The following is a 17,927-nucleotide window of genomic DNA, read 5'->3' as shown; positions in this document are numbered from 1 at the left end:
CCGTTCCTAAGGTAAACTCCACTGGATGGAATTTATCTGTACGTACGGCTCAGGCCCCCGCACACCCCGACCCCATCCCGCGGGCCGGGAGAGCTCCCGAAGTACAAGCCAAAGTGCTGTTTGGGAGCAGGGTTGGATTTAGCCCTATCGGTGCGGATTTGATTATTTAAGAGATTTTTTTTTTTTTCCGTTGAGTAATTACGTTCTGCTGAATTAGATTCCATTAAACAATGCGGCCTTGATGACAGAAGCAAATTCATGATTAATTTTAAAATCTGCTAGCTATTTCATTCAATTTGCAATATCAATGAAGAGGCTCGTGGTGGAAAAGGAAACGCGGATGGACAAAGGCTTGGCCCAGAGATCTCCACGGCAGGAGCGATGGGTGCTGGAGCACCCGCAGGTGGTGACACCGAGACCCTCAAGTGCCACGGTCACTGGACACACCTGGGGGACCCCAGTCTGTGACTTGGAGGCATTGCTGATGTTGGAGCTGGCTCAGCCATCTCACAGAATCCCAGAATCCCAGAGTGGTGGGGGTGGGAAGGGCCCTCTGGAGATCACCCAGTCCCACCCCCTGCCAGAGCAGGGTCACCCACAGCAGGTGCCACAGGAACGCCTCCAGGCGGGGTTGGGATGTCTCCAGAGACGGAGACTCCCCCACCTCTCTGGGCAGCCTGTGCCAGGGCTCTGCCACCCTCACAGCAAAGAAGTTCCTCCTCGTGTTGAGATGGAACTTCCCATGGGCAAGTTTGTGCCCGTTACCCCTTGTCCTGTCCCCGGGCACCACTGAGAAGAGCCTGGCCCCATCCTCCTGACACCCCCCTTTCAGTATTGATAAGCGTTGATAAGATCCCCCCTCAGCCGTCGTTTTTCCAGACTGAAGAGACCCAAATCCCTCAGCCTTTCTTCATCAGAGAGGTGTCCCAGTCCCCTCATCCTCTTGGTGGCCCTTTGCTGTCCCCTCTCCAGCAGTTCCCTGTCCTTCTGGAACCGGGGAGCCCAGAACTGGACCCAGGGCTCCAGCTGTGGCCTCCCCAGGGCAGAGCAGAGGGGGAGGATGACCTCCCTCCACCTGCTGGCCACGCTCTTCTTGATGCCCCCCAGGATGCCTTTGGCCTTCTTGGCCACCAGGGCCCATCGCTGGCTCATGGTCACCCTGTTGTCCCCCAGGACTCCCAGGTCTCTTTCCACAGAGCTGCTCTCCAGCAGGTGCCAGAGGGACCCTGTGAGAGCCCAGCGCTCCCCGGCTGGAAATCGTTCTCCTCCGTGATTCCCATCCGCTGAGGCAGAGATCGCAAAGCCGCTCACGCTCCCAACCGGACCCAGTCCGACACTGGGGAGAACTTTAAAGTCCTCCCATGCCTGGACCCCCCGGTGCCATCAGAGCCAGCGGGATGCTCGGTGAGGTGCAGGCATGGGCAGGCAGCCCCAGGGCAGGTGCAGGCAGGGACGCAGGCAGGAACAGCCCCAGGCACAGCCTGCTGCCTTCGGCCCCAGGCGAGAGGCATTCTCTGGACCACAAGAAAAGCTGCCAGTTTTTAGTCAAAGACCAACTCTTGAATCTGGCCCCTCCGAAAGGCTGGCTGTGGGAGACATGAGATTCAGTCCTTGACCATCAACAGATGGTGCGACGCCCAGCGCTGCCCCGTGCCCCTGTGCACACCTCAGCAGCCCGCGGCCGGATCTCACCCACTTGCAGCTCACCCATCACCTCTTCCATACCAACATTTACACTTTTTGGACTGGCGTCGGCAGCAGAGCGTAAACGGAGCTCGCTCAAGCGCCCACACATCCGACAGAGGGCTGACGGCGTCTCTGGGAGGGGAACGTCCTTCGGTGTGAGCCAGGAGCCCCATCCCCGTGCCAGGCCACGGGGAGGAACGCTGGGGCTGGCCGTGCTGAGGTGAACACCCCGAACCGATTAATTGCCACAGCCCCCGGGTGGGACGCGTGTGCCTGCTTGCTCGCTTGGCTCGCGTCAACGTCGCGCTGTATCGATCAACGCGCCTTCCCGCAATTAGAGAGAGGCAGAAAAAGCAGCGGGGGTTTTGCTGCTGCCCCCAGCCCCGGGCAGGACGAGGGGTCCCCGAGGATGAAGCTTTAAACCCCGGCAAGGGCTGCTCGCCCACGGGCATCCCCCCCCTGCCCCAATCGCAGACCTCGAGACCCAACCTCTCTGCCCTACCTACGGACATCAGCATTCCTGGTAAGACCACTATAAAAAAAAAAAATAATAATAAAAAAAAAATCAAGACACTTAAATTACATATTAATTTGATTTTCCAGAAGGTTACTAGGAAATGTTTTCAATCAAGAAGTAAATTCGGATTGTAATAAAATATTACATAAATATTTACATCAGCCCTGGCTTTACTTTAAAAGGAGGGATTTTTTTTCCTCTTGCACACGCTGCCAAAGTAGTTAGCTGGCAAGCCAGTGAAAAAACAAGGTCTGAGAGTCACTTTTTCCCCTAGCAGATCCATCACCGAGCGATCAGAAGGTTTATTTTTCCCACGTCTCCCCCAAATACCATCACTTCCCTTCCTAAAATATTCCATGTGTATCCCGAGCGCGCGGTCGCCCAGGTAAGGCAGAGACATCAGCTATTTATACAAATTAGATGGGGGGGAGAGGCGGGGGGAAGAGGGGAGGGAAAACGTCTTCAAAGCTGCAGCACATTAAAAGGAATTTATTAGATGTGTTGTGTGGGCAGGATGCCAGCTAAATTTAATATGGATCTATATACAAAGAAACTGTCTAGTTACACAGAATGAATATTTAATCATGCACGGATCAAGCAATTTCACAGAAGTAATTAAAAGCAGGCTTTGTTTATTGCTAAAAATTATAGCTACCCTATTGACCTGGTGCTGGAGTTCTTTTGCCATATTGAACATGTTACCTGCTGATATTATGTTATTAAATGGGGATTAAGACTATTTTTTTTTCCCTTTGCAGATAAGAGCTCTTAAGCTATCTTGTCTGTTTGAAAAAAGAAAAAGGGGGGGGGCGGGGGGGAAGCCCCACAGTGGAAAAAACCCAAACCTGCATGAATTCGAAAGGTTAGGAGAACGCTCGTACCTATACGGGGAAGGCAGAAAATGAAGAATCAATTAAATACTCAATGGATTAGCAGCCCGGGGGGAGCATCCGAGGGGCGGGCTGGATGCTGCTCGGCCGCTGGGGGATGCCCGGGGGTCACGGCTTGGGGCTAAATCCAGGGCAGAGCCAGGCAGAAGGTGCTCAGGCCGGACATCCGTCAGGGAGAAACGGTGGAAAAATACTTTTTGCTGGAATTGGGGTGTTGTACCCCAGGCTCTCCCCTGCGCCGCGGGGGGGCTGGGGCTGTCACCGCTGGTTCTTACGGCTTTTGTTGGACGTTAAATCCCGCTTCCAGGTGCCAATGGCTCTGCGCGTGAAACACACGCCATAGATCCACTTTGAAGCAAACCGATCACTGGGGATTCACTGCGTGGCCTTCGACCGTCCCGTATTGTCAGAAACACGCGCTCGCAGACCTGGCTGTCCCCCAAACCAGGGTCGCCCTGACCTTAGATCAGCAAGAAGAGCCAACGTCCTCCTCCAGTTCTGCTCAGCACCCGTGGGGACACGGCAGGATCGGGGCTGGGGGGGTCCCTCGCACAAGCCGTTGCCGGCAGGGTTCAAACGGGCCCCTCCGCATCACCCCACGCAGGTCCCTCGGGCAGCGGGGAGCCAGAGGAAACAGCGGTCGGCTAATCCTGGAGACGAGCAAACGCCACTTACCTGGAAAAAACCCTCGGCCGGGGGGGGGTGGGAACAGAGCCAAAAACGGCCAGATCCAGCCTGTGTGGTGCCTGCGATCCTGGACGGGGGTGGGTGGTGGTGGAGGTCAGAAGAATAAATCCGAAATTCAGCGTAAGCCGCCCATTCCCAGGGCACCTCCTCCTCCCGCAGCGCGGGGCAGCAGCACCAGCCCGCGCCAACCCCGCCGACACCCCCTTACTTAATGAGCCGCTTCCCAAAGAGCCGCGTTCGGCTGCTCGGCTGGGCTGATGCGCAGGATCCGTGAGGTCTGGGAATCCTTGCTCGTCTGGGAATCCTCCCTTCCCTCCGCCAGCACCTCTGCCTCGCGCGAGGACCAGCGGGGTGAAGAGCAGAACGTCCCCTGGCCCCTGGAAGAGGCTCGGGGACGCGGGTCCTGTGCCATGGCGTTGGGGTTACACGTGTTTGAGAGCAGACGGGTGACCCCGAGGGCTCCTGCAGGAAGAAATAACAACTTCAACACTTGCGTCTTAAGCACGCCAAACATTTTTTGGCAAAACAATAGCTATAGACGGGATGTATGGAACAGGCTGCCCAGGGAAGGGGTTGAGGCATCATCCCTGGGGGGTTTTAAAAGACGGGCAGAGATACGGTCTAGTGATGGTTTTTGTCAGAGTTGGGTTGATGGCTGGACTCGAAGATCTGAAGGGTCCCTTCCAACACCAGCAATTCTATGATTCTATGACAAAATGCCTCCGTTAAAGCAAAGCAGCTTTAACAAACTTTAGCAGAAAACTATCCCTGGGAATAACTACTTCACTTAAGAGCGCAAGAAAAGGGTGCAAAGGGCTGGAAAAACAAATGCCAGAGGCTGGGGAAACACAAGCAGCAAGGAAACACGCCGGAGTGGAGAAGTCTTAAAAGCCGATGGGCTGTCAGAGCCCAGGGTGCCAGACACGAGGGGTTTCCAGGCTTCTTGCAGCCCGACGCACCTCTCCCCGGCTCTGCACAGCCGTCCCCCTCCGAGAGCCGCTCGTAAGCTATTAGCAGATGAGGATATTACTATTTTACCCTTACTTTGCATAACTATAAATGACAGAGCAAATTGCCACTCTGTGAGAAAACAAGCCTGATGTATTTAAGCTGACAGCGTCTCTTTACATTATGATTATTTATAGCGCATTAGCACCGGGGCGGCTTCGCCAGGCGCTACCCGGGGCCGGCAGCTCCCGACCCGCAGAGCGGCTCCTTGGAACTATAAACCGCCGCCGCTTCCCAGAGCCCGCGAGAGTTCACGGAACAAAATAAAAGCCAGGGGTGATGACATTTATAAGCACTAAGATCTTAAAGACAGAAAAAATACTACCGTGGATGAAGGCTTTGAAGCAAATTTTAATAAAAAAGCTGGAATTCCAGCCAAGGGCTGCTCGGCTGGAATATTAAGAGAATTCACGCCCTTTACTAGCTCCATTTTTGCTATGGGACACTTAAAGACACTTCTAATTACACATATGCATACATACAGATACATATATGTGTATATGTGCATATATATGTGCACACACATGAAGGGAGAGCACGTATGTGTGTATATATATACATACACATACACACATTGAATACTCTGTATTCAACCCGAATCTCTCTCAACCTTACCCCAGGACACAGAGCGGCCCCGCTGGCCCAATGCTTTCCCAATAAATCCTCCTGGCCCCTCAGACTCCCTGTATAGTGGCGCTGTTGGATGCCATGCCCAACTGGTGGCCACTCACCATTCGCCCGTGGGCCACCAGCCCCATCCTCTCGGCGGTTTGCCCTGGCGTGCAAACGAAGGTGGGCTCGTTACAGCGTGCCTGGCTCCCCCCGGCTGCGTCCCACGGAGGAGGTCGCCCCCGAGGGGGCCAGGTAAGGCTCTGCCGTGGGGCCACGCTGAGCTGCACCCCAGGTGTGCACCAAAGCTCAAAACTTTAATAAAACACCATTAAAAGTCCGTTCTGCCCGTTACTCTCCTTCACTCCTCTCTGCTCGGGAAGACAATTACCCTAACTGCTATAAATGCTATGAATAGCATCCCTGAGCCCTGCCACGCCGGCTCCCAGCTCAGTCATCCCTGCACAAGCACTAACGCTCACCCCCCCGGCACCTTCCCCATCCCCACCGCTGACGAAGGCTCTCCGGTGCAGGAGGTGACGCCTGCAGGCTCCACAGGGTGCTGGGGACCCCCTCGGGACAGGCCCTCTGCCGTGCCCAGACCTGCAGTAGGTAAATCATAGAATCACAGAGTGGTTCAGGTTGGAAGGGACCTTAAAGCCCACCCAGTGGCACCCCCTGCCCTGGGCAGGGACACCTCCCACCAGCCCAGGTTGCTCCAAGCCCCGTCCAACCTGGCCTTGAACCCCTCCAGGGATGGGGCAGCCACAGCTTCTCTGGGCAACCTGGGCCAGGGGCTCACCGCCCTCACAGCAAAGAATTTCTTCCTCAGATCTCATCCCAATCTCTCCTCTTTCCATTTAAAACTGTTCCCCGTCATCCTATTGCTCCTCTCCCTCATAAAGAGTCCCTCCCCAGCTTTCCTGTAGGCCCCCTTTAGGGACTGGCAGGGGCTGGAAGGTCTCCCCGGAGCCTTCTCCTCCCCAGGCTGAACCCCCCCAGCTCTCTCAGCCTGTCCTCCCAGCAGAGGGGCTCCGGCCCTCGGATCATCCTTGTGGCTCTTTGTGCCACCGCTCATCCCGGCGGGTGAGAGACCGCTGAGTCCCTCCACGTGTCCTGAGGAGGCAACTCCGGGCTGGTGGAAGGAGACGCCGGCGGTGGTTCCTTCTCCCTGGGGCATCGGGACTATCCCGCAGGAGGATCCTTCCAGGGCGAGAGTTAGCTGACCCACAGGTAGTTATCTTGTCTATCCCGTGTGTTAACACTCGCTAATCTGCGCGTATGAAAGGGAACTCAAATCACAGAGCGTAATTAAGATGTGAATTCTGATGCGCAGGAAGAAGGGAGGGGGGGAAACACGGCCCTCTCAAGGTCAAAAAACAAACCCAGACAAAAGTGTTCTCTCCAGTGTGGCACAGCTGATTGCATCATCTGCATATGAAATGAAATATAATTAATATTTGTCATGCACAGACTGTTGCTGAACTCCCCTCACCCCCGCCCTCCCTTCTTCATTAATCTCCTAGTAACAGCCAGAAAGTTGCATGTGGTAATAAAATACCAAGAACCCTCTCCAGTGATCTGAATTGGAGATAAATGCATCTCTTGTCAGCAAGCCTAGAAGGCAGAAACTGTAACTTCCCCAGGAGTCAGCAACCTAGCTTGCAACAATTTGGTTAATTAGGAGAAAACAATATTTTTCACTAAATTGGGTGGCTAATGTATATCATTATAATCTGCCAAGGAAGTGGATTTGCCCTCATCCGCCGTGCCAAGAAGACAGCTGAGCGTTGTATTTACCTAGAAAGTATCCCTCAGCCCGATGTTAAGGAGGATGAGAGACAAATTATACCTTCACGTTAATGGCTGATGGTTCTCTCACCGCGCGTCTGGAGGCCTCTTAGGTCTTGCTTCTCTAAGACATAAAACAATGATTTGTCCCAGGTATGTTCCTCCTCAATCCCATCAAAACTTCCAGTTGATGTTAATGGAGGAGGAGTTTATCTCCAGTGGGTCCCAGGCAGGCTTAGACCACGGGTATGCCAAGCACCCATTAAACACTAAGACACAACAGGGCGAGTGTCGGAGCGCGGTAACGACACACCTAGCGGAGCCGGAGCCATTACGCTGCTGATTACAAAAGCTCCTTCCAAGCAGCTTTACCCTGAAGATGGGTTTGGGGAGGGGGTCGGTCCCGCGCGGGGACACACGAGGGTTCCCCAAACCCCAGTTCTTGACGCACCAAAGCTCTGATTCACGGCAACGTCTCCCACAACGACAACTCCATCCCAGCCGGGCTCAGCTCCTCCGGCAGCGGGGAAGTTGCCCCCTGCAAAGCGCTCAAATGTCTGTAAAATGTCCGTGAAACCCAGACGGTTTTTGCACAGACGGTCCGGCTGCAGGAGGGCTGCCGTGCCCTGCGCTGCTCCGGCGAGGGACCGTCCTGCCCCGTCACCAGCCGCTCTCCCCATCCAGGTGGGGCAGAAGGCGGCCTCGGGGGCGGGGGGAGGGAGCCTTGCTCGGGGAGGTTTTTTTCCCAGCACTAAATCCTGAATTTCTACGTGGGTTTGTCTTAAGGTGAAGTTTAGCAGCTCTCATTAATATTCCCTCGCCGTCTCGAAGCCCAGCGCTGACGATTTCTACCTTTCACGCGGTGGTCCCCGGTGTGGTGACTCTGCACTAATGAGCAACCTTCCCCAGATGTACGCGAAAGCCAATTTTTTCCCAGACTGTGATTTTTCCACCTCCTCCGCCCCTGCTTCGCCACCGCAACCCGCCCCCCGCCCCCCCGCTTACGCCTCCCCGAGCACACGCTGGTGCACCTTCTCGCAAAGCAAAAAAAAACAACCCAAAAAACCCAAAAACGAACAAAAAAAAAACCCCAACAAATTAAACCCAGACCCATACCTGAAAAAAATGTAAAGACCTTGTGGGAAACTGGCAGGGGATGGAGCTACCCGGGGGCTGGCAGCTTCGCACGCCCCAGACCTCACAGCTTAGCGTTTGCTGCGCTGCATCTTGCCCCCGTCTGGAGTCACAAGCTGGATTTTGGTCTGGTTTTTTTTTAGTTTTTTTTTTTTTTTAGCTGGGCCCAGATCTGAAGTTTCAGCTCAGGTCCTGGCTCTCGCATAGCCCGATTCCGCTACGTCTTTTCCTTCACTTCTTATAACTTTTATTAGCCCAGCAAAAACAGTTGAGGCTTGGAAAGCCCCACCGTGTTCACCATGGAGCAGACCTCAGAGGAGACCACACTTTCCCAAAGTTTACTTTTGTCCGTAGCTTACAGCTCAGAAAACAGAGCCTGGGCTTTCCCACCTCATTTGCTAACTTCTCACACTAAACCAGTGAAAACCCCATTAACCATCCCGTTTATACCAACTCCTCTTTTTTTTTTTTTCCCGCTTCCCTGCCTTTACAGCCTGTACTGGTCTGATTTCACAGTGTGCAAATTGGGTGCGTTGCTCTGGGGAAGCCGGGGTTTAACCAGCATTTTGCCGGCCTCTGGCTATCTCCCAAGGAACGGGCGATGGGACGAGAGGAAACGGCCTCGAGTTGCGCCAGGGGAGGTTTAGGATGGATATTAGGAAAAATTTTTACACGGAAAGGGTTATTAAGCATTGGAACAGGCTGCCCGGGGAAGCGGTAGAATCGTCATCCCTGGAGGGATTTAAAAGACGGACAGATGTAGCGCTTAGAGATATGGTTTGGTGATGGCTTTGTCAGTGTTGGGTTGATGGTGGGACTTGATGATCTGAAAGGTCCCTTCCAACCCTGGCAATTCCCTGATTCTATGACCAAACCCCACCTCGGTTCATCCCTCACGGTGCTGGGTTTTGGGCAGGCTGCAAAAGCAAGGCTGGGTGCGGGCAGAAGAAAATTCCCACGCTGGATATTCAAGGCCAAATTTGCACCCAGGCTCAGTTTCTAAACCCCCGCCCTTGCAGGCACCGGCGCGAGGAGCGGCACAGCTCGGGCAGAGCCACCCGTCACCCGCGGTACTCACCAGCCGCGGTCACCCCGGCACAGAGCAAACACAGGTCCTGTCCCCAAAACACAGCGCGCGGGCTGGCATCGAACCGCCACTGGGAAAGGAAAAAAGGGGAAGGGAGATCTCGGAATTGCTCTCTCTGCCCAGGGCAGAACGACCCAGAGCGAGAACATCCTACGGGCAAATGTAAAAGCATCCCCTGCGTGGGTCCGATAGGATGCTGCCGAGTACTTGCAAGGAGGAATCTGGGGCTATAAACAGCTGAAGCCGAGTCACCAGCGGCCTGTAGATGGGAGAGGAAGCAAATACCGTATTTGTGTGATATATATGTACATACATGTAAAGAGGCATCTGTCCTGTGGGGAACGAGAGGTCACCTGCCCAGCCGTCGCGTTGGGGCTGGAGAAGGATTAGTCCCGGCGCAGCACGGGGGGATGCTCCATTCCTCACTTGCACGGCGTTTCGGATGAGGACCAGCAGATGTGCGGCTGCCACAGAAAGACAGAGGTGGCCCAGCCCTGGGGAGCTGTCGGGCTGGGCGCCAGGGGGACGGGGCGCAGGCAGGTCCTGCTGCCAGGCGGGAGAAGGTGAGCAGGATCACAGCCCGCTCCGTGCAAGGACAGCCCTCTCCGAGCCTTTCCCCAGGCTCCCACGGCTAACAAAACCACCCCGCGCCGTCCTGCTCCCTCAAAGCCTAATCGCTGCTGCATCGAACCACTTAAAAATAGCGCGGTCATCTTCAGAGGCTCGGCAGAGACAGAAATTAAGGACTTCCCATCACAGACTGGGGAGTGCATCTCCCTCATCCCACCTGAAGAGGCTCAGAGAAGCTGCAGCGAAAAGTCTCCCGTGAAAAGCGAGCACCGTGCGGGTGCTGTATTTTTGTAGGGCTCTGCGTTGAAGACAAATCAGCCCCCAAAGGCCCCCCTGATCCACGTACCCCGTGGCCCGTCTTCCAGCACGTCCCAGAAGAGGCACCTGATGGCCCCGTGCGGAGCCGCTCCCCAGCAGCGCGGGCCCTGCCGGCTGCCCAGCCCCAGCAAAACTGCCAAAATAGGATGAAGCGAAAAGAAAATATGCAAGTTCAAGGAGAGTTAGTGCAGAGACAAACCAAAGGGAGACCAGGGGAGGGTTCATGCTTGGGGATCAGCGGTATAATCGGGAAGGAAATTGAAAAGGAATTCCTTGGAATACGGCGTGCTGCTAATGGGTTCCCTCTGCACCGCCGGAGCAGAGCCTCTCCCCATCTGGATCCAATGCCAGCGTTATCCCAGCACGGGGATGTGTCAGAGACAGCAAACTGCGCCCAGCCGCTTCCTTTGAGGGAGAGCAGCGAGCCGCGCCGGCAAAAACTCAATTGGAAATTAATGAAACTGCTGGATCTCTCCAAGCTCCCCTGCAGCGGGCGGGTGCCGCGCCGGGGGGGGGGCTTCCAGCCCCGCTCATGCTCCTGCACCCCCCTCCTCGCCACGCACCCGCTGCCCTCGGGGGCTGCTGGGCTCCGGGCACCCGAAGCGGATGCCTGCGGTGGGACGGGTGCCGCGGGGATGGTCACGGGTGCCGGGGTCACCCCCAAGACTGCAGCAGGGTGCGACGGGTGCTGCCCGCATCGGCCGGGCTGGCAGGGACCGGCACGCCGCCGCGGTGACACTCCTGATCCCGGCAGAGCCGTGCCTCTGCCAGAGGCAGAGCCTTGGCATTTGCACAAGCGCAGCGTTTCTAGCAGCGAAATGGCCATTTTCCAGCATGCCATTATTTCTGTTTTATAATGTTGCACAGCAGCCAAAGAATGGATCCGCGGAGTCTCTTTGGCACCAGGGAGGTTAACATTTTCCTCTTGGCACTTGTGCATTGATAGCTGTTAAGTGCAGGCTGCTCCTAGGCCAAAGATATGCCTTTCAATAATCTCTTCCTTTACCATTTCAAAGCCTCGACAATAAGTATTACTTCCTGGCAATTCCCGTTAGCAGCACAGTACGTGCTCTGCCTGTGAGACAATACTCTCCGAGCAGGAGAAGGCTCTTTGCCGGAGCCTTGTTGTCGTTCCCGCTTTTGTGGTAAAGGAGGAATTCATCTGCTATTATATTTTCATCTCTTTGTCATCTGTTGGTATTGGAAAGCGTCCTCCCCAGGCTTGCTGGACACCACATGAGCTAGTTAATGTTAATAAAAGATTAAATTAACTACGGGATCAGCAAGGCTTTCAAGAAACATATAACATTATATTAATCCCAGACAGGCAGATTATTACACATATTACTGGATTTAAATATCAAATTGAAACTAGAGAAGGAAAAGGACTATGCAATATCCGAACTATCCAAGCGTGCCCATTACCCAGAGAGGAAATAAAGCCCCTCGGCCCATGAAGTCCTTGCCGCTGGAAGAGCGGGGGCCGGAGTGCTGCGCTCGCAGCCAGCGCTGCGCGGGGAGAGCCCTTTGTCTGCCATTAGGCATCGAGCCAGCCCTTAATGAGGTCAACAGGAGGCTTTCCATGGGCTTCAGCAGCCTTTGGAGCCACTCCTGCCTAGCAAATCCAAGACTGAGAGCCCTTAGACGAGCACAGCTTCGTCAGCGGGGCAATTAAGCCCACACCGGGAGCTGAGGAGCTGCTGCCACCATCAGCCCACCTCCCTGCAGATGGGCAAGCTGGGGAGGAGAAGCATCCTTCCTCCCTTCGCCCCGGGGCTGGCAGCCACCATCGTGCAGAGCATCAGGGAGAGCACGACGGAGAGATCAGGGGGAGCACGACGGAGAGATCAGGGAGAGGACGACGGAGAGATCAGGGGGAGCACGACGGAGAGATCAGGGGGAGGACGACGGAGAGATCAGGGAGAGCATCACGGAGAGATCAGGGGGAACACGACGGAGAGATCAGGGAGAGCATCACGGAGAGATCAGGGGGAGCACGACGGAGAGATCAGGGGGAGCATGAGGGAGAGCATCACTGTACCTCTGCGGGAGGACGGGGCCAGGGCGAGCGGGAAGAGCTGGCGCAGGGCTCTAATTACGAGCTCAGTCCCACGTTAGAAGCCAAATCTTGATACCGAAAAACTTCCAGCGCAAAACCAGCACGGCGCGGCCCCGAGTTAAATAAAACTCCCCGCTGCGTTAGAGCCGCGAGTCTTGCGGGGCTGTTCCTTGCGTTTCATGGCTCGGAGCCCTGGCTGTTTTTCTCGTTTTCTCGTTTGTATTTCTCCTAATAAGTCTGATTTCTTCCTCTGGGCTCACCAATGGCTCCGCCAGCGAAGCACCTGGCTCCGAGCACGTGGCTGGCCCGGCGGGAGGCCACCTCCAGCTCTCCCCACAGGTTGGCTTCCGGAGGGAGAATATCCCATGAGAAGGTTAGAGAAAACACTGCCCAGGCACCCGCATTTACCCTCCTTTATGGAGTCCTGCCTTCCCTTCCTCACGCACCATTGAAGTCAGACGGCAGCCAAAAGCATCACTAAGTGGGGGGCTTTTTTGCACCCTATTTTGGTTACATCTGGCGCGTAAAAGAGAGCCAGAATATTATTAACACACCGACATTTTTTCCTGCCTATCGTTTCAAACGCGCAGAACAGAGGAAGGAGCGTTCGAGGCTGGATTTTTCGGGGTGTGAAAGAAGCCCAGCGGAGTCAGGAGGATGAAAGTGCGGCACACGCGGAGGCAGGAGGAGAGGCCGGGGCTGCTGGGCACATCTCGCCCCCGTTCTACCGCTGGAGGTGAGCGATCGTCCCTTCGTGGCACCGGATCAGCGCAGCAATTCGCCCTCCGCCAGCGGAAAAATTAGTGCTGTGAGCTGTAAACGAGCCGAAACTTGGTGGCAGTCCAGAAGATGGCTTTCCAGCCTCTGCCTGTGATGGATTACGCCCACAATAACAAACAAGCACCTAAACTCCTGTGCCACACTGACATCTTATGGAAAAAGCATTTGTTACAATTGCAGAGCTGCAGGAGCTGGGGAGGCGCTTAAAGGACGGAGTTTTCAATAGAAGTTTTCAATAGAAAGGCCCACATTTTGCTGCCCGCCTTGTCCTAATGGAACTGTTTCTCTTTGTTTGGATAAAAATCAGCGACGTTTTTCTGCAATTAAAGCAATAGACGCGAGACCTCGAGTCCCCTCACTGCTTGGCGCAACCTGGAGAACGCCTTTAGCTGCAAATCCAACACTTAACCTCCAACCTCACTTGTTTCCAACGATTTTTAAAAAAAAATTTAAAAAAGTAATAATAAAAAAAAAGTCTTTCGGTGCACTGACCTCTACAGCAAGATACAAAATGAACTTGCTAGACGTTAATGAAGGAAGCAAGAGGGAAACTTCGAGTTCCCAGGCACAAGATAACGATGTGCACATGGACCTTCCGCGCACGAACGGCCACTTTGTCCTTCCCTCTCTGAAAAGAAGAACGTGTGTGAGCAGCATCGCCAGCGCAGGGGAGACCTGGGCACTACCGGGCTCCCAGTTTGCCCCTCACATTTTATACCCAGGAGATTTTTTTTTTTTTTTTTTTTGGCAGGGGAGCAGAAATAGTCTCCCTGCAAGTTATTGGGAACCTTATCTGAACCTCTTAGACTGCTTTCGGCGTCGCCCGCTCATGCATAAACAGAAGTAATTCACAATATTTAGCAAGATGGCTTAAAATAAACATCGCAGAGAGCAGCCATCCGGTTCGCAGATAAAACGAGGATGCATCACCCTCAGGGGAGCCCTGCCGTAGCCACTTGGCCAGCCCTCCTCACCGCCAGCCCCGAGGGCTCACAACCTTTAATGCCTTTTACCTCGAAGCCCCGGCCCAGCAGCCGCCAACGGGGGGCTGTGGGAGTGGGGGTGAGGACGGGCCGTGGGAGTGGGGATGAGCTCCGGGAGCAGGGACAAGACTTGGGAATGGGGATGAGCTGTGGGAGTGGGGATGAGCCACGGGAGTGGGGATGAGGACAAGCTGTGGGAGTGGGGATGAGCTTTGGGAGCAGGGAAAAGCCACGGGAATGGGGACGAGCCATGGGAGTGGGGATGAGGATGAGCTGCGGGAGCCGGGATGAGCTTTGAGAGCGGAGAAAGGCCATGGGAATGGGGACAAGCTGTGGGAGGGGGCACAAGCCTTGGGAGTGGGGACAAGCCTTGGGAGTGGGGACGAGGACGAGCTGTGGGAGTGGGGATGAGCTTTGGGAGCAGGGACGAGCCTCCCACCGGGCAGCAAACCCTGGAGGGCAGCAGCAGAGATGAAGGTGCCTGTGGGGGTGGCGGGGGGGTGATGGAGATGAGAACTGGAGGGGTCCTGAAATGACTTTTCCCTTCCTTCAAAGCGCTGAGGTTTCAGACCTGGTTTCTTTGGGCACAGTAAAAGCAGACACCTCCGGCGCTTCCCCTGAACCCCCCAGCTACACAACCGCTGGCGGGACACCGGTGCCTTCGCACCCCCTTCACTGGCTTTTTTGGCACGGGTGGCTGCCACCCCCTGCCCGGAGGAAGCCTGGCCCCTGCACCCAACCCAGGTCCACGGGAGACAGGCCCTGGGGTCTCCCTTGGCACCCCCAGCCAGCTGGGAGTCCCCCCTTGCCGTAACCTCCTCCCAACTACAGCTTCGCTGAAATCCTTGCCCAGCTCCAACACCACCTTTTTCTTCTTATTTTTTTTTTTTCTTTTTTGCAAATGACTTCTGGGAATTAATTCCCCCCGCCCCGTTACCTGCTGTGGCCACAAACAACGCCATCACAAGTGTCCTTTAGATAAGGTTGCTGCCACTTAATTAGCTAATATTTGCACAGCAGCGGGAAGATGCAGGCAGCTCCCTCGGTGCTGAGCATCGCTGCCCGGTGGGGGGTGATCCATCCCTGCTCGGCGGTGGAGGGACCGCAGGGGGCTGTGCCGTCTGCCAGCAGAGGAATCACCCAGCGGGCTCTCCCAGCAGAAAGTCACCTACGGAAACGACATATGTCACACAGAATCCCAGAGCGGTGGGGGTGGGAAGGGCCCTCTGGAGATCACCCAGTCCCACCCCCTGCCAGAGCAGGGTCACCCACAGCAGGTGGCACAGGAACGCCTCCAGGCGGGGTTGGGATGTCTCCAGAGACGGAGACTCCCCCACCTCTCTGGGCAGCCTGTGCCAGGGCTCTGCCACCCTCACGGCAAAGAAGTTCCTCCTCGTGTTGAGGTGGAACTTCCCATGGGCAAGTTTGTGCCCGTTACCCCTTGTCCTGTCGCTGGGCACCACTGAGAAGAGCCTGGCCCCATCCTCCTGACACCCCCCCTTTCAGTATTGATAAGCGTTGATAAGATCCCCCCTCAGTCGTCTTTTTCCCAGACTGAAGAGACCCAAATCCCTCAGCCTTTCTTCATCAGAGAGGTGTCCCAGTCCCCTCATCCTCTTGGTGGCCCTTTGCTCCATGGATGCGGCATCTCCCTGGGCCACTGGCTGTTCCTCCCCACCGGCCCATCGCCACTGCGGCCCTCAGGTGCTCCCAGCCTCCACGGACTTACTCCCCAAGCCGCCTCTTGCCTTTCCTTTCACTGTTTCACCTTGCAGGCCAAAACTTGAGGAGACTGTAAACACTTTGGAGAAGAGCTGCTTATGGGAAGGCAGTTATTAAAGATACCCGTAGCATCACCCAAGCTGCGGGGAGAGCAACAGAAAAAGAGACAAATGCGCAGAAAACCCCGAGAAACAGCAGTCACGCGACTGGAGTACAAAACAGGATGGTGAGAAATACAGGCTTTGCCCCTGCTTTGGCCCAAAAGGGGGGATATTTGGGACAAACTCACCTGCTCTCAGCTTCCCATGTGGATGAAGCTTTCGCGAGGGACTCCCATTCCCTGGGAGCAAAGGCTGCTCCCACCTCCCCCGGGGCTCACACAAGCCACGGCTTCAGAGCTCGGGTCACCTTCCCTGCAGAGCACCGAAGGAGCCGGTGCAAAAGCATAATTACCGCATCCTATTTTTAATAAGAAGCTTAAAGAGTTTGCTCGTGGCTGGCTGGGGTGGCAAGAGCTGTGCCAAACGCCACGCCCTGGGTTTCTGCTGGGTTTCGCCCTCGGTTCAGCGGGATCCTGTTCTCGCCGGGAATTTCAGGGTCTGGTTTGGGTTTGACGTCGCAGACGTGAGTGCCGGGTTAGCGAAGCCTGGCTGTAATTTATGTGCTGGTTTGGGAACCCACAGCCCTCCAGGGAGCGTGTCCAATCCACATCGCCTGCCAGAGTGCCAGATCTCAGTGCCGGAGCCCTGCCGGCGTCGCTGCTCACTCGTTTCCCCCCCAGCGTCCCCCTGCTCACCAGCAAATCCACCTCGTGGATTTGGGGTGGTTTGAGGCCGATTCCCGACCATCGCTGGGGAATTTAGAGGTCCTACATGAAACACACACGGACTTTGCTTCTTTTGGGATGTCCTTTAAACGCGGTCAGCCCTTCACGCGACACTTTGCGCTGGCTGCTGCGAAGGGGAAGGGCTCTGCATGTCCAGCTCACCACCTGGGAAGTGATGGAGCTCCCAAAAAAAACAAGGGATGAGGGCAGCTCTCCTGCTGCCCTCCAGCTGCAGCACAGCCGGCGGGACACCCGCTTGGTGCAGGGTGCCGAGTTTTGGGGAGGAATGCCCCCTTCCTGGGGCTGTCACGCAGATGACGAGCTGCTGCTATAACACCCGGAGCCCTGCAGCCCCTCCAGCACCACCACGATTCCCTTTCCCAAGGCAATGAGATGATAAATCTGTGTTCATCCACACCCGGCAAGCCTCCTCGGGTCTCGGCTCCAGCCCTGGCAATGTGGGATGCAGACACTCATCCATCCCGAAAGGCGGGAGAAAATAAAACACATCCATTTTCCGCCCCCGCTATGTGGAGCTACATCCCAGCCCCGGCCTGTGCCGGTCCCTTCGCGGTGACACTCTGCTTCGTCTGGGCCTCCTGGCAGACCCAGCCAGGCTCAGCGCTAACACATCTGGAGCTGTTTGCAGCGCCGAGGTGGGACTCCAAGAATAACAACAGTAATTTGTTGTGGCACGGAGACGGGCTCCGGCAAATCCACCTTTACAGCCGCTCACGGTGGGGGAAAAACAGGTCCCACCGCCACGCCGCCGCGGGAGAAACATCAACACCCCCATTAAACAGCAGCACCTCACACCTCGGCCGCCGTGAGGGAGCGGTGGAAAATGTGCCCTTGTTTCCGAGCACGTCTCCAGCATCCCTCCCTCGCCGGGGCGGCCGGCGCCTCCCGGGATGGGGGCTGTTCATGTGCCGGCTGGGCCAGTGGTTCGGGAGGCGCGGGGACAAGCAGCCCTGTCTCCCTCTTCGCTTTTCACAGGTTTTGCTTCTGCAAGGTGCTGGATTAACAACGCCGAGCTCTGCAGTCCCCGAGGACCGGTGACAAAGTGCTCGGCAGCCGCCGCGGTGAAGCCGTGCCGAGCCCAAAGGGGCTGGAGAAGACAAATCCTGCCTCTCCAGCCAGTGACACCTGGCTGTCGGTGATCAGCAGAAACCATCAGCCTTATTTCATGCATTTTAGCCGGACTCCGATGACTTGAGGTCACAACCCCTCGCTAATGGCAGGCTTTGTGTGCCTGACCGA

Source organism: Chroicocephalus ridibundus, chromosome 9, assembly GCF_963924245.1.
Source record: "Chroicocephalus ridibundus chromosome 9, bChrRid1.1, whole genome shotgun sequence".
NCBI lineage: Eukaryota > Metazoa > Chordata > Aves > Charadriiformes > Laridae > Chroicocephalus > Chroicocephalus ridibundus.
Note: the sequence above shows the minus strand (reverse complement) of the source record.